The 14,764-nt window shown below is 38.7% G+C and overlaps 1 long non-coding RNA gene across 1 annotated transcript in view; it reads right to left on the reverse strand.

The window, feature by feature from the left end:
• LOC101751026 overlaps positions 1–14,764 on the reverse strand; it is a 155,653-nt gene that overhangs the window by 85,943 nt on the left and 54,946 nt on the right. The window contains exons 6-9 of the long non-coding RNA XR_006938985.1: positions 9,426–9,568; positions 9,217–9,307; positions 5,176–5,253; positions 18–124 (exon numbers count right to left, since the gene is read on the reverse strand). This is a non-coding gene — a long non-coding RNA (uncharacterized LOC101751026). The remainder of the gene's footprint in view (positions 1–17; positions 125–5,175; positions 5,254–9,216; positions 9,308–9,425; positions 9,569–14,764) is intronic.

Here is a 14,764-nt window from a genome sequence, read left to right on the forward strand (position 1 = left end):
AAGAGCACATGACGCACCTTCTCTCTCTGCTTGGTCTCAATGATGCCATTCCAGAGGGGCAGATCTAATACCTCTTTTCAGAAACAACTTGGAGGCCTGAGGCATTCCTCTGTTGGACAATCAGCTTAAAAAACAAACAAAAAACAAGAGATTTAGTGAGAGAAAAAGATTTTGTCATTCAGATTCACCGGAAAGGGTTAAAATAAGAGTGAAAATCTAAATCTGAGCATAAATGTCAGTGTACAATCACCCCAGTTGATAAGCAGATTGGATTTGAACCTGTCACACTAATCTCAGTCCCAGCATAAAGTTGTGCACAAAGAGTGACCTTGGATATTGCTGTTTTGACTTTGGTAGATACACTTGAGGGAAGAGCCCCAAATTCCTGGTGGGGACTGGCAGGTTTCAGAAATGCTGAAGATGGAAACATCAAGAGTGTATGCAGTATGAAAGGAGTGTTGATGTTACTCTGTTAGAAACATGAAAACAAGCAACAAAGCCCAAAGCAAGGGAGTATGATAACCACATTCTCTGAATGTGAATGGAGTTTTCTGAAAGGTGCTTATTGACCTCTGAATCTTCAATCTGCAGAACAGATCTAAACTATAATGAATATAGGAAGCTTCTATGCAATAGCCATGATGCCATGTTAACATGCCAATCTCCTGAGGGTTGATTATAAGCAAAACCAAAATGGTTCTAATGGAAATCAGCTGATACAATCAACCCTACCAAATGCACTGACAGTTTTCTATGACCACTTGCAGGAGCCTATTTTAATGTTATTTTTGCAGAATACCAACCAGCCATCAGTTTCTGGATACTACTGCTCTGAGCCAAGCAAACTGCATTACTAAGCCCCATCAAGGCAAAATTTTTTGGACATGCCAAATGCCTTCTTACGGGAAGAAAAGAAAAGAAAAAGAAAAGAAAGAAAAATCAGTGTCCTCAACAGAACCAAGTAACACGTTTGTTAACTGACTGGCGCTGGGGCCAAGTATACACTTAGTTATATAAAAAACACTCCTTACTGACATTACAGCAAGGATAGTGTCCTACTTCTTGTCAGCAATACAAAAATGTTATTTTGTCTCCTAGCCTGACATACTCTGCTGTCTTAGCCTACAGTGAGCTGGGGAAATAACAGTGCAAAAGCTTTTCAAAGATTCTCCATGTAAACAAAGCAGAAGTCTGTATATTTTTCTCTGACGTCTTCTGTTCTTAGAAACAACTTTTGCTCTTTCCATCAAACACAGCTCTGGATAGGATGTTGTAATCTTAGTTGATGTTAGAATCTAAAGTATTTTTCCTGCCTTCACTTGTTCCAGCCATCAAATACTCATAGCAGAGTTCTGTTTATTCTTTCACCCTCTTCTGCCTGATGTTATTGTGAATATTCAAGAAGCGCTACAACTGCATTGCCTTTTGGGCAGATAGTGACTTTTTGCATTTACTCACACAGCCTCCAAAAAGGTGTTTAAAAGAAACTGTGAAGGAAAGTGAAACAGGATATCTTTATTAGTAAAGCTAGCTAACTCAAGTGATGTTATTAGAATGTTCTTTGTTATTTTTCCCTATATGTTAGCTGAGAAGCACATACAGAAAGTCCTGTTAACCATCATACAATTCATGGATCTGTATTACAGTGAAAAAAAAAATGCTCAGCTAAAGTTCATACAAAACAAAAGTGAAATTACCCCAAAGGAATCTCTGTGTTTCAAGACAATTTTCTTGCTGAGTTTCAAATATTAAAAGTCTCCCGGTTGTTAAATAAAGAGTGATGAGAAAATGCATGCAATTTTAATTTCCACTGGGATCATGCCTGGTGTTGAGACAATCATGTTGTTAGACATTCTTCTAAAGACTAAAATACTGTTATAGTGTCTGTGAAGGATGTTATGAGGATGAAAGTGGTGAAACAAAAACATTTTTATCCCAGCTTGGCTACTTGCTATGCTTTTTGCTGAAATTGCTTGAATTAGACAGAATTCACACAAAGCTTTATTAACCAGGACACTTAAGCTCAACTTATTTTAAGTGATGTACCCATTAGGTTATCTTTGTTGTATTTAGTGAAGGGTTGATATGTCAACCAACGAGAAGCCATGCAAGTCCTGTGGGTATTTATAAGAAATGACAAAATGTTTATCTTGTTTATCACACCACCAGTGCCAAAGCAACAACATATTTTAAAGTCAAGGCTGATGTTCACAATGCTCCTTACAAAGCCACATGTTAGGGGTATGGTTATGTTTTTGCAACAGCTGTGCATCTATATCTATCCCTGTCCTCTGCAGCACGGTGCAATTTCCAGTGCTCTTAGAAGATACTTGCAGTGGGTCTGAAAAATAGAGAATGACAACCAAGAAGCTTAAAAATGTATCACAGTCTTGAACATAACTAGTTCCTAATCCCTACCTCATAATCAGGCACAAAGTAAGAGAGATACTAGCTATGAACTATCACACCACATTTGTAAGGAGGATTTTGGTTGGAATATGACTGACTCTCACTGGGAAAGAAATTAAAGGCATTTACTAAACAGCTCTAATGTCAGTAAGCTAGAATTGTCAACAGTGACTATGAAAGTATATGGCTGGGAAAAAGAAAAAAAAACAACAAAACTAAACAAAAATCACCCCATGACCTTGGGTTTTTTTCTTCATTATTTTGTTCATCTAAAATGTTTCAACATGGAGGGGAGAAAATATTCCTAAAGAAAAAACTTATTTACCTCATAAACATGTCAGTTTTGTAACTGATGATAAATATGGCAATACCAACAAAACTGAAAGTAAGTATAGACAATAATGTATGCTTTAGTTCCTGCCCCTTCTTCAACATGGTCAGCAAAACGAGGTAGAACCTGTCCCCTTCCAACTCATTTCCTTGCTCTCACAAGAGTGCTCCACCTTAACATCTCACAGGACACTGTAAAGTCTTTTTATCTCTTAGTAGTAGTATCACTCAGAAATATACTTAGTATATATATATGGATGGGATAAGAAAAATACTAATTTTTACCTCACTCTATTTTCTGTCAGTTTTCACTAAGGATTCTGCACTCTAGGGAATGCATTGTCCACCCAAAGCCCAGGTAAAACCAGTGTTTTTCAAATCTCCTTGTATTAAATGGTCCTGATGCAGGAATTTTCCAACGGAGATGTTCAATGGGGATTTCCCAGGCTAGAGGGCAGCTGGTTTGGTTTGTATTCTTTCCTGTAAAATTGCAAATCTGTTTATGTTGTGGGTAAAGTCAAGGCAAGCAAATCACATTTGAGGATCCTGGCCTAATACTTATCTGAGTATAAGGAATGGGCAGTCATAGGAATTTTACTGTGCATTCATTGACTGGCAGCTGCGTAGCTAGGAAGAGCTCTGAAAGTGACAGTGAGTTTATGTATCCTGGAGATATGAAGAAAAACAGAGGAGAATAGGAAAAAAATGAAAAAATTAAGCAGTAAAGTCAGCATTTGTTATACGTTAACTATACTGCTAGTTTGGAGTTTTGTTTTTGGACTTGGTTTAAAAAGAAAAATAATACACTCTTTTTATCATGTTTATTATGTTTAGAGGTAGTATATTCAAGCAGAATAGACAGACCGGGTGATAGGAGTAAGAATCTTATGAAACCATTAATAAACAAGTATTTCAAAGCCAACCAAGAGATGGGGGAGAAAATCTTTCTGCTCCCTGCACTATTGACAAAATGGCACCTCTTCCATTTCTTTGCATTTCCAAAGACACATTAGAAGAAAACAGTACAAGACAGAACAATGCCAAACCTGGGATACAGGCAACTGCTCCAGCAAAAGCCGTCACAAAGCCAAATCAAGAGTGGCACCAAATCCAAAACCAGCAATGTGAGCTGTAGAAGGCATTGTACCTTCTTCCTCTCTTCTGGCTTCTACTCGAGCCATCTGTATGGTGTTAGTCCACTTGGAGGCTCACATTCATCCAGGCTCCTTACATTTCCATTAATGCTTGCCTAGCAACGAATAGATTTCTCCAGATGAGCCTTACAAGATCTGCGTTGATGAGGCAGAGAGTGTATAATGCAATTTTTACAGCCTGTATCCCTGATAAGTCCCATTTTGGTTTCTATAGGGCTGGTCTGTGGTGTGGCAGCCCTATGCTCCATCTCTAAGGTTTCTCCAAAGTCTCATTTGTCTTCCAAGTAAGTTGTTATGATTTGGGCTACAGCTTGCAAAGAGGTCAGCATCCAGCTCATTTCTCTTAAGTGGCCAACAAGAGGTTCTGCAACCTGCACAGCCAGAAAATCCCTCTCCACTCTGCTTCAGAAACACTGTACAACTTGACATGTTTCTGAAGACCCTCCAAAAAAAAAACCAAAAAAAAAAACCATTTAAAAAAAAAAAGTATTCAGAGTTTAACACACTTTGGGGCAGTTTTGCATGTGCAAGGACAGCAGGGAGTAATGGAATGCTCAAAATATGAGAAAATCACTGGGAAAAAAATCACAGCCCACATTTTATCATATGACACTGCAGCTTTCAAAATTGTAAACTGTAGGAACAGAATTTACATTTAGAGATGAAAAGCAAATCTAAACAAGTCTTTGATGAATTCTGCACAATGAGGAGTGTTGCAGAGCTCATGCTGGTGGAAACAGAAAGGGAAGAAAAGTCAGTCTCTGAAATTGGGAGTGGAACTGGGGAAAAGGCAAATCCATTCCTCTCTCCTCCACGGATTGTTTGTGCAAACGGTAGGCGTATTTGAACTCAAGTCTCAAGCACAGAGAACAGGAGATTAATACTCTCCGCTTCTGTCCTGCCTAATGAGATTGTAAGATCTCTCATTAATTGTTTGTCCCAGACATAGCACAGCTGAGACCAGACCTCCGTTGGGGGCCCTCTACTTTATGATGCAATTAATGCACATAACCTCTTGCCATTTATAGTTCTTGAACCCTCATGTGTAATGTGTGCTAGGATGACAACTTTCTATCATCAGTATGGTCTCACTGGTAGCAGGCCTGCTTTCACTTTGCATCTTGTACATCTACCTGTTCTGCATTATAACCTCCATAAGCTCTGAAGTGCTAGAACTGACGGAAAGCAAGAGCATCCTTCTACAGAAGGCCAGAGGAAAGCAGAAACACAAGGCAGATACCCACAGGCATACAATGGGCCAACTCTGCCTTATTTTACTTACCAATGAAGGTTAGTTGGAAAGAATGGTGAAATTTACTTCAACAGTACCAACTTCTCACTCCAACAGCAGTGAAATTCTCTGTTAGGACAAGGAGGGTTTTAATGAGTCTTTCTATCCCACCTAAACTTTTCCAAAAGCATTTCTATTTCTCTACTGAAGATATTTCTGACCACAACTGCTTCATCATTAGAAAAATTATTATGCTGTGCCAGAGAGTTTTCAGTCTGAGTACTCATTTATTTAATCTGTGTACCCCTCTGAGCTAATATCCTCTTTGCATTTAATAGACAGTAGCAGGGCATGCTAAATAAAGACTGTGTTCTGCTGAAACTACAAGATGAAACACAAGAGCCCTCCTAACTTCAGGGAGTTCTGTAGAGAGAAAATAGGAAGTGAAACAACTTTAAAAAATGCACACTTTTGTAATGCATTATAGCTTTCATTGCTTTTGCCAAAACTTCACTTTTAAGAAGAACCATCTGTGGATTTGATTTCTATGTTTCTCAGCCATAAGTCAATGGACGACTCAATTTTAAGGCACAAGACCTATAACATACAGTGTGAATTATTTCTTGTCTGCATATAAGATAGAATATATAGATAACATGCTTAGTGAAAGCTTTATCACCAAGGAAACACATTCTTAAGCATTGAATCTAGCACCTTTACATTTACAAGTCACTTTAAAAAAAGTGCCAGCAGTAAATAAGTCCATACTCATAACTAGAAATATGTGGTATCTATCACCCATGCCTATTCTAAGAATTACTCATTGCCTAAGAGTGGCAGTGGGCAATGCCCATTTGTAAAAGTTCAGAGCTTCTGGAGCTTTGGAGTGTGATCTACCAAAAGTTAATTGTTTCAGAGAGATAATAATTTTTTGGTAATTATGTCCAACCAATTCATAAGTAACCCATCACAAAATACATTTTATCTAGTGCCACTTGCTATTTCCTAAAGGTCATGGAATCTCTTTTCCTCACCTCTAACGGCTCACCTTTCCTGGGTGCACTATGGGGAAGCATAATTCCAGCAGAGTGGAAATTCAGTCAGCAAATGAGGCATCGACATAAATATTCATGGAGGAAAAAAAACTTTTGAAAAAATGTTGAGAAAAGAGAGTAGGTAAATCACAGCATCCTCGGGAGACCACTAAGATATGCACTGACAATTTATAGGGATTTGCTTAAAATTTTGTCTACAGAAGTATTATCGTACATATCGACTCACCAGATTTAGGGCATCTCTTGAACATTGGGTACTTCACAGAGGACAGAACAGTTGCCCAGATGGCATGTGGCACTCATTTGTCATATTCTTGATTTACAGACTGGGAATTAGTAAGGGAAATTAGTCTGTACATTACTCAGGGAAATGATTGTCTCCTGGTAAATGTGCAACAGTTGCTCAGTTGTTTTAAACACAAATTTGACTCCCTATCTAGGATTATCTCTCTATTTCCTACTTCACAAATGAAGGACCTGATATGAATGCAAGCCATGGGAGAATCACATGAATTCACAGGGGCTTTCTGCATGTACAAAGTTAATTTTCTGCATAGAACGTGCACCGGACATCGTCCCATGGTATAGTCCCAGTGGAGTTCAGCACAGCTTAATATGGCAATGACTCTGCTTCAAAAGAAAAAAATACAAAAATATTTTGAAAATGTTTGATTGTAACTTGTTTTGCTCGTGCCTGTGGTCACTGATGTTTTTAATTACCTTGCTAGGAGGAGAGGGAATTTGATGCTATGTGCATTTAGAAAGCCAGCTCTGAAAACATACAATATATCTAGAGTATTTGGGTCCCTGCAGTTAATCTTACAAAGATGCTAATTCATTGCTATCTTTAGTTGAGAATACTCCAAACTCAATTCACATCTGGATTATAATTGTTTCTACAAGGCTAAATCAGTACAAATAGATGGAGCCATTTGCCAACCCAAGGCTCAAATCACCAGCAGTCATAACAAAATTCAGTGCCAACAAGGCTCTGAGATGTAAAATATCAGAATCTAACACCAACATTTGACCATTCAGTGAGGAATAAAATAAAGAGGATTATCTTAAAGACATTGACCATGAAGAAAAAGAACAGCCACTTGTAGGTAATGATGCAAACTTGAACTTTCACACCAAATCTCAGTAAATATTACTGCACTGTAATTGAGTTCACTGGGTTCCACAAGTACACCCATGATTCCTGGATGATTTCCATCAGCGTTATGCAAAGGAAACTACTGTCTACTGGGACGCTGTCTTATGCTAACCCAAAGCACATTCTTTTAAAATGTTTATTTCACACTGGATTGCAGCTTTCAGTTCTCAGGTGCTCTCTAATGAGTGACCAGAGGGCTAGAACATACACACCTTTTATGAGCACAAAATGAAAAGCAATGTTAAGATTTCCTCCTTTTTTCCCTTTTTCTTTTTCTAGAGAAAGCCTTTCATTCAACCCTGATGCCATAAAAGAAGGTGATGTCATAATTTATGATATTAAACCGGTTACTAAAATGTCATTACACAAGTGATGTTTTAATTGATGATGTTAAACTGGATAGCAGCAAAGTGTCAAGTGTCACTTTCATGACATAAACTGCCAGTTATGATTATATAATATCAATTATTCTTTGGAAAACTGCATTAGATTCGTTATTTCTGAACCAATGTAGTTGAGGCAGGTTCATATTTTTTTAAATACTCTTCATCCAGTTCTCATTATTAGTAGTAAAATATACTTTGGATGCAGTTTAGACTTTCATAACTTCGCCTTTGAAATATAATACCTATCTTTCCCATTTGCCCTTACAGCTGCCATAAGATCAACAGCAAGCTAAAAAGAAAGCAATGAGATAAATTTTATAGCCTTAACTGAATTTGCCTTGTTCTCTAATCTTACAGAAACCAAACTTTTTTGCTGAAGGTAGACAAAAATAACAAAACTTAATTTTAACAGTAAGTTAAATATAGAACATTTGGATATGCTGACAGGATGTTGGTTACTACAAGCCCTGGTTTGACGCTCCATCTCCTAAAGCTTTAGTGTCCAGCTGCTCTCCAAATTCCACTAAATCTTATTCAGGCACAGAACCAAAAAAGCATATTAGTATCTGAAATGCATGTAGCCAAATCTTAAAAACTTAATCCCTTTTAGGGGTTCTTACAAGGAAAAGCAACAAGTTTAGTTCTTGTATACTTGCCGGGTCCAGTAGGGCTAGACTGATTCACTGCTGAAGCCGATCTTATCTAGTAAGTTTATAATATTTCCTTATGTCAGAGCAAGAGCAACAACATTTTGTTACTTGTTGTCAGTGACACATCTCCAGCTAACTGTCAAAGCTGTTCACAGATGCCCTGATAACAAATTAGATGCAACATTACAGGATGAGATTTTTACAGGCGTTTCCCAGCTGCAATTGCATCTATTTTATATGAGGATATGCTCACATTAACGAAAATGCATCATGCAGGACTATCTCTTGGTCAAGACTGGCAGTGGATTCCAAAGTAAGAGTAAGAGTTTAAGTAAGAGCACTGCTTCAGTTGATCAGTGCTGGTACATACCATAACAATGTCAGAGAATTACAACAGAAGGAGAAATGCAGTACACCCACGCACCTACACCGACTCAGAGAAACAGTAAAGACTGCAAAGACAGTAGATTTGCATGAGCAATCAGCAGCAGGTCCAAAACAGACCTTCCATCTCAAAGAATGATTGCAATCTCAGATAGCACTAAGAGCAGAGTACTTTTCTGAAAGCAAAACACAACAAATCAAACCACACTTGGCCCTAGCAATAAAGTGATCAGCCCTGGAATTTGGATTGGCCACACTACCATGTCTATAAAATCTGTGAGAAAGGTAGCTTGCAATGGCAGACGAACTTGGTTTAGAGCAGCAAGTAGCTTGAGTATAGGCAACAAAACAGGTCACGCTATAATTCTCTTGAATTACTTTGCAATCACACCAGTGATGTTTTATACTGAAAGCTGGGTGTGGAGTTGGCTAAAAGGACCACACTTCACTCTGTTACTTACTCTTACTAACTTGGACCAGACCTGTTGGCACATTTCAGGGTTAGGTCTGGGAAGACTGATCAAAGGAGATGTGGAAGATCCCAGGGAGAAACTGCAAAAAGGCAAGGGAGAAATATGCAAAGAAACACTCAGAAACACACATGTGATTTTCATTAGGCTTAATGGAGATGCTGGAAATTAATCTGCAGGGCAAGGCTTTGCAAACTTACCTCATGATTTCATCCACGCAAGAAGAATTTGCTGTCTTCCTTTATGTCTCTTGTTCTCTATGTGGTTTTGCACGTAATGCATCTTGGTATTATCCCACTTTCCCCACCTTCCTAAAAATCTTAGTGATGATTACAGAGCTGAGCTGTCCAAACAGAACAAAACAAAACAAAAGGAAAAAGAAGGAAAGGAAGAAAAAAGGAAAGAGAGAGACTTAGTATTGATTATCCACACGTATCAGGTATTTTATTACCCACATCTCTCTAGATAGCATTCCACCTGGCAGATCTGGGGGATAGAGAAATTCCATGAGATAGCAGATCTTTATTGCAGGTGACCAAACAGTGCCAGAACCATGTTAATACTCATAACTTGCTATCATGCCTTCTCTATTCTCATTGGAATCAATAAGTTTTTTTTGTTTGTTTTTTTGTTTTTTTGTTTTGTTTTGCTACAATTTTTGAAAATATACTTTCAAGCCAGAGAGAGCTTGCATCACGCATAGAAGTGATGATCCACATCAGTCTAATTTACACAACAAGCCAGATAAAATCTAAGCTTGAAGTGTGCACACTTGTCGACATGACAGAATGTTGAAATCCTGTGAGACAGATGCCTCTTATGACAAAGATGAGGACAAAAATTCTTTCACATCCTCTGTAGGTTTAAGCTGCCTATCCACGTAGTGGCTGCATTATGGAAACACAGCCATAATGCACAGCAATGCTGATCAATCTGTAACGTGGCCCCAGCTTACAAATGCAGTTTTCCTTCTAACAGTTCATTGTAGCTGAAAGAAGGAATTCAGACACTGGTGGTTTTTCTTAAAAGTTATATTATAATTTATAATTGGTTGTTAATTAATGTCAGATCACAGTGGAATTCCTATGGAATTGTTTAGTGGATCCTCTGTAATTACCAGTTATAATTATAAATCTCGCTGGAACGAATAACACAGGAATTCCAATAAATGATGATGACCTTGGAAGACTTCTTTGACTAATAAAATCTCCATGTGTCCTGTGTGCATCTGAAGGAATTCTAGAACAGTAGCCTCCACCTGGAGCAGAATGTGTTTTCCAAGATGCAAGATTCCCCTTTTTGCATTATGCAAAAAAAAAAAAAAAAAAAAGAAAGAAAATAATAATAATTTTTGGCATTCTCTACTAATGTGACTGCAAAAAGCCATGAAACTCTCAGGTTGTCATGGTCTGAGCTGTGCTTACCTATTTGACTGAGGATGAGGTGACTGGAGCTGTACATGCTCACTGTTAATTAAGTGTACCCATGGCACTTTGTCCCACATACTGCTGCATACATCGGTGCCTCCCTACACAACTATGCGTGGAGAACTACAGCCACAGAAGCTTTAAGCTAGTAGTAGCCCACACATCAAAAGCTGCCATGAAGAAGCAGGCCTATAAGGAAAGTTCTTTCTTCATGGCACATGAGTAATTTGTATGTTTAGCCCCTGCTCCCTAACACTGACGTCTTCTCTGCTCCTTGCATTATTCCCCAGTCCTCCCACAGTCTTGTTTCTCCATGCCTTTCTCTCTGTAGCCCTGCACAGCTCAGCTCCCCTTGTCCTGCGCACAGCTGTGGGAATCTGTAAACCTGCCAATTTGCACTTTGTAAAAACTTGTTGCAAATCTGATGCGTTTCCTCTTGCGAGCCAAGAAACCCAGGCTTACAGCATAATTGATACTAACAAACTGACAGAGGAACTATGGTCCTCACCTAAAATAAAAGACAATCACAGTGAATTAAAGGTCATGTAAGAAAGAACTATGCAGAGGAACACTAGGAAATAAGAGCAAATGTAATCCAGGCTACAGTAGAGTTAAACCAGAGATGAATTTGGCTAAATAAAACATAAGAAACCTATTTCCTGTACTAATTACTCCCCTTCTTAGGGAAGTGTAATGTTGGCATCAGCCTTCATTCTAAATTGCACCACAAAACCTCAACGCTTAACAGTGTTTTAGCATACACATTAGGCAGGCATTTCACAGTTCCTATTTTGCCTAGCTGTTGTTTATTTGCTGATGAATTTTCATGGCAGGTTTTTCAAGAGGAGAGATGCTCCTTGAACAGCAAGAACTGCCGAGGAAACTCACATTTGGACTTCAAGCAGAAGTAATCACACCATCCAATTTATCTGCCCATTTGTTTTTCATTCCACTTTCCAAAAGCACTCCTTTAGTAAAGGCAGGCCAGCATCATCAACAGGGCAACTACCCGGCACAGACCAGGCTTTCCATGTAGTGCACAAGTTACAGGCTCAAGCACTCGGGCAAAAGAAGAGAGAGTTTCTACTCATCCATTTCATTAGCAAGAGAACAAAAACTGCAGTACATTGGCAACAGACTTTCATATGGACACTGGAATTAATCACAGTCCAGTTTGCCTTCCCTTAAATCGCAGGGTCGTGCTAAGGTGGAGAGAAGAATATGCAGTTGTATTTTTGTAGGGCCGCATTCCTAATTCTGCCAGAGATAGAGAAGTCCCAATGTTTTGGCTTACTGATTGTTACAATCACCAACAGACACACATACATATTCAGGGAAAGTGTTCGAACTCTCACATTTGTATTCATTTTACTTTGACTTGCCTGGAATCATAAAAGGAATGTGTAAACGAGGAGAGCCTGTTGCTGAAATGAAGTTGAATTTTTTCCCCACAGAAACTTGGGTTCATGACAGCTTTTTGTTGGGCAGGACATTAGCCTTTTGTAATTTATTGCTTTTAGATTAAATCTGGGGAAACTCAATATTGCAGTTGAATGATTAGAGCAATACCCCTCGGAGTAATAAATTTTCTTTGGTGCTGTGCATCTCCCAATCACGTTTCCCTTCTAATTACATTTACATAAATGATATTCTGCAAAATTAAATTAACATTCAAACCGTTACACTGGCAAGGAGAGACAAAAATTAGTTAGAAACTTACAACCCTAAAAAAACGAAATGACACCTCGTTCTTTCTGTGAGTGAATAACAGCTATCTCCCAAAGTGCCTCGTACACAACTGATTATTCTAGTTGGTTAATCACTGAGCTAGGCGTTCTGCTCCCCCTTTCAGAAGTTCATAGCGCACGGTCTTGCTTTCCACAGGGTCTCATTAAATGGAAGCAATTGGTGATGATCCAAATTTGGTCAGTTAAGTGCTTTGCTCAGGTCTAGCTGTGATTCCTACAGTTCTGGCCACAGCTCCTCCTTTGAGCTTCCCTGGTTTGGCTCCTGCAAACTGTTCCTAGAGCACGGAGCCAAAAGGTGCTTGGGGAGACCCCACAAGCTCGGGCTCAGTGCTGTGCTAGCACTCGCCTGCCCAAGATGAGGAACGATGTACCTGCTCTTTGTGCCCGCATTGTGTTGCCAACAGAAGGTATCGTTGATCTAATGAGAAAGAAAGAGTGCCAGCCTACCTATGGCTCTTCAGGTTTCCAAGACCTGATGTTTAAAGTAATTGTGACAGTTAGTGTCCATTTGCCTAAGTGTCACCAATGCCTAAAGTTACCAATCTTCTGACTATTTAATCTGTTGTCTTGTATGAAGAATGGCAGATGTTGCAGAAAGAAACTGTTTCATAGAATCACAGAATGGCCTGGGTTGAAAAAGACCACAATGATCATTGAGTTTCAACCCCCCTGCTATGTGCAGGGTCGCCAACCACCAGATCAGGCTGCCCAGAGCCACAACCAGCCTGGCCTTGAAAGCCTCCAGGGATGGGGCACCCACAACCTCCTTGGGCAATCTGTTCCAGTGCGTCACCACCCTCTGTGTGAAAAACTTCCTCCTAATATCTAACCCAACACCTTCTTGGAAAAACATTGTTTGTGCTGTCCAGTAAAGGATTTGCCCCTTCAGTTACCCACCTACTGTAAAGACAGAACACAACCATTTCATTTCCAGTCCTTTTTCTTGTTGTGCTGTAAAGAAATGGTCAAAATCCTTACACAAAGAATGTATATCCTATTCCATCAGTGTAAGGCACTGCTTGATTTTGTTTACAATGCATCCACTGCACTGAAGATCATGACATTTTCCTTCAGAAATTTGTTTGATTACTGAACCTTGGCCTGCCCTCCCAAAAAAGAGCATATACTGCCATGTCTCTAGTGATATCAATTCCTATGCAAGTACACTCAAACACTGTGTTCAATTTTGAGGTATTAGTAATGAAAATGGAAAAAAAAAATCAATATTTACTGTGTATATTACGTATAGCACATGTGTATATACATATATAGACACATCTGGAACTGAAACTGTCAGCTTTATTGTAAGTGTGTCTATCTGCGTACAAGTATATTGTGTGTAAATTGGGAGTACTGCATTGGGAAGAGTACAATTTCTGGAGAAAATTTTAACATAAAAATGTCAGAGCTGCTGATTAAATAAAGACTGTGTATATATGATCCTATTTTTCAGTTTGAAATCTGAATGTTTTCAACACTGCAATTTTTAAAAACAAAGTTTGCATTCAGCGATTGAATTTCTTTGTTGAAATACATCAACATTTGTATTTCAGAACATTTCAGTTTGCTTGGCAAAGAAACAGCTGTTTTGTTCTGTTTTTTTTTTTTTCCCCCAAAAAAGGAGCGCGGGTAGCTTGAGATTTGTTTGAAAACCTAACTTAATTTTCCCTTAACTTCACAGTTTCTGTCCAATGATAAGTACAGCTAATTACATGTAGACATAACATTCAGCGACTATATTTTCTCCAAGTGTTTGATTGCAGTGAGTCATCTGAATGACAGTCCTCTTTCCAGGACTGCATTTCACCCTGGCAAACACAACGTGCCAAACACTCTAGAATTTCTGTTAAATAAGCATGCCTCACAGCACTGTGGCCCATCCAGAGTCATAACCAAATTCTTACGCGTACGAATCACTTGGAAAGACAAGGCCCATTTGTATGTTTATGTCTGTATGACAAACATGTTTCATTGCAAGGGATAGTAGGATATAACTGCAATACTGTATGCAAATCACAGGAAGGCTTGGTGCAGGTTTGTTAACCACAGCTCCTGGAAAGGATGTGAAACCCAAATTTCCATTTAATGGAACAGACATTTCACCTATGCAAAGCTATGATGAACTTTCAGTGAAAACTATGAGTCAGAGTTATCAAAGACATGAGGAATGTAATAGCACCAGAGTAGGTACATTTACAAAAAAAAAAAAAAACAACATTAGACAACAAAGTTCAATAAACCTTTCCTTCCTCAAGGACCCACAACTGTAGCTCTAGTAGACAGAAAAATCTTACTAAACGCCATAATTAACTTCCATCTCTAGCATTAAAGTTTAATTTACCTTATTTCATCAATCTCTCATGT

This window comes from Gallus gallus, chromosome 3 (assembly GCF_016699485.2).
Source record: "Gallus gallus isolate bGalGal1 chromosome 3, bGalGal1.mat.broiler.GRCg7b, whole genome shotgun sequence".
Taxonomy (NCBI): Eukaryota; Metazoa; Chordata; class Aves; order Galliformes; family Phasianidae; genus Gallus; species Gallus gallus.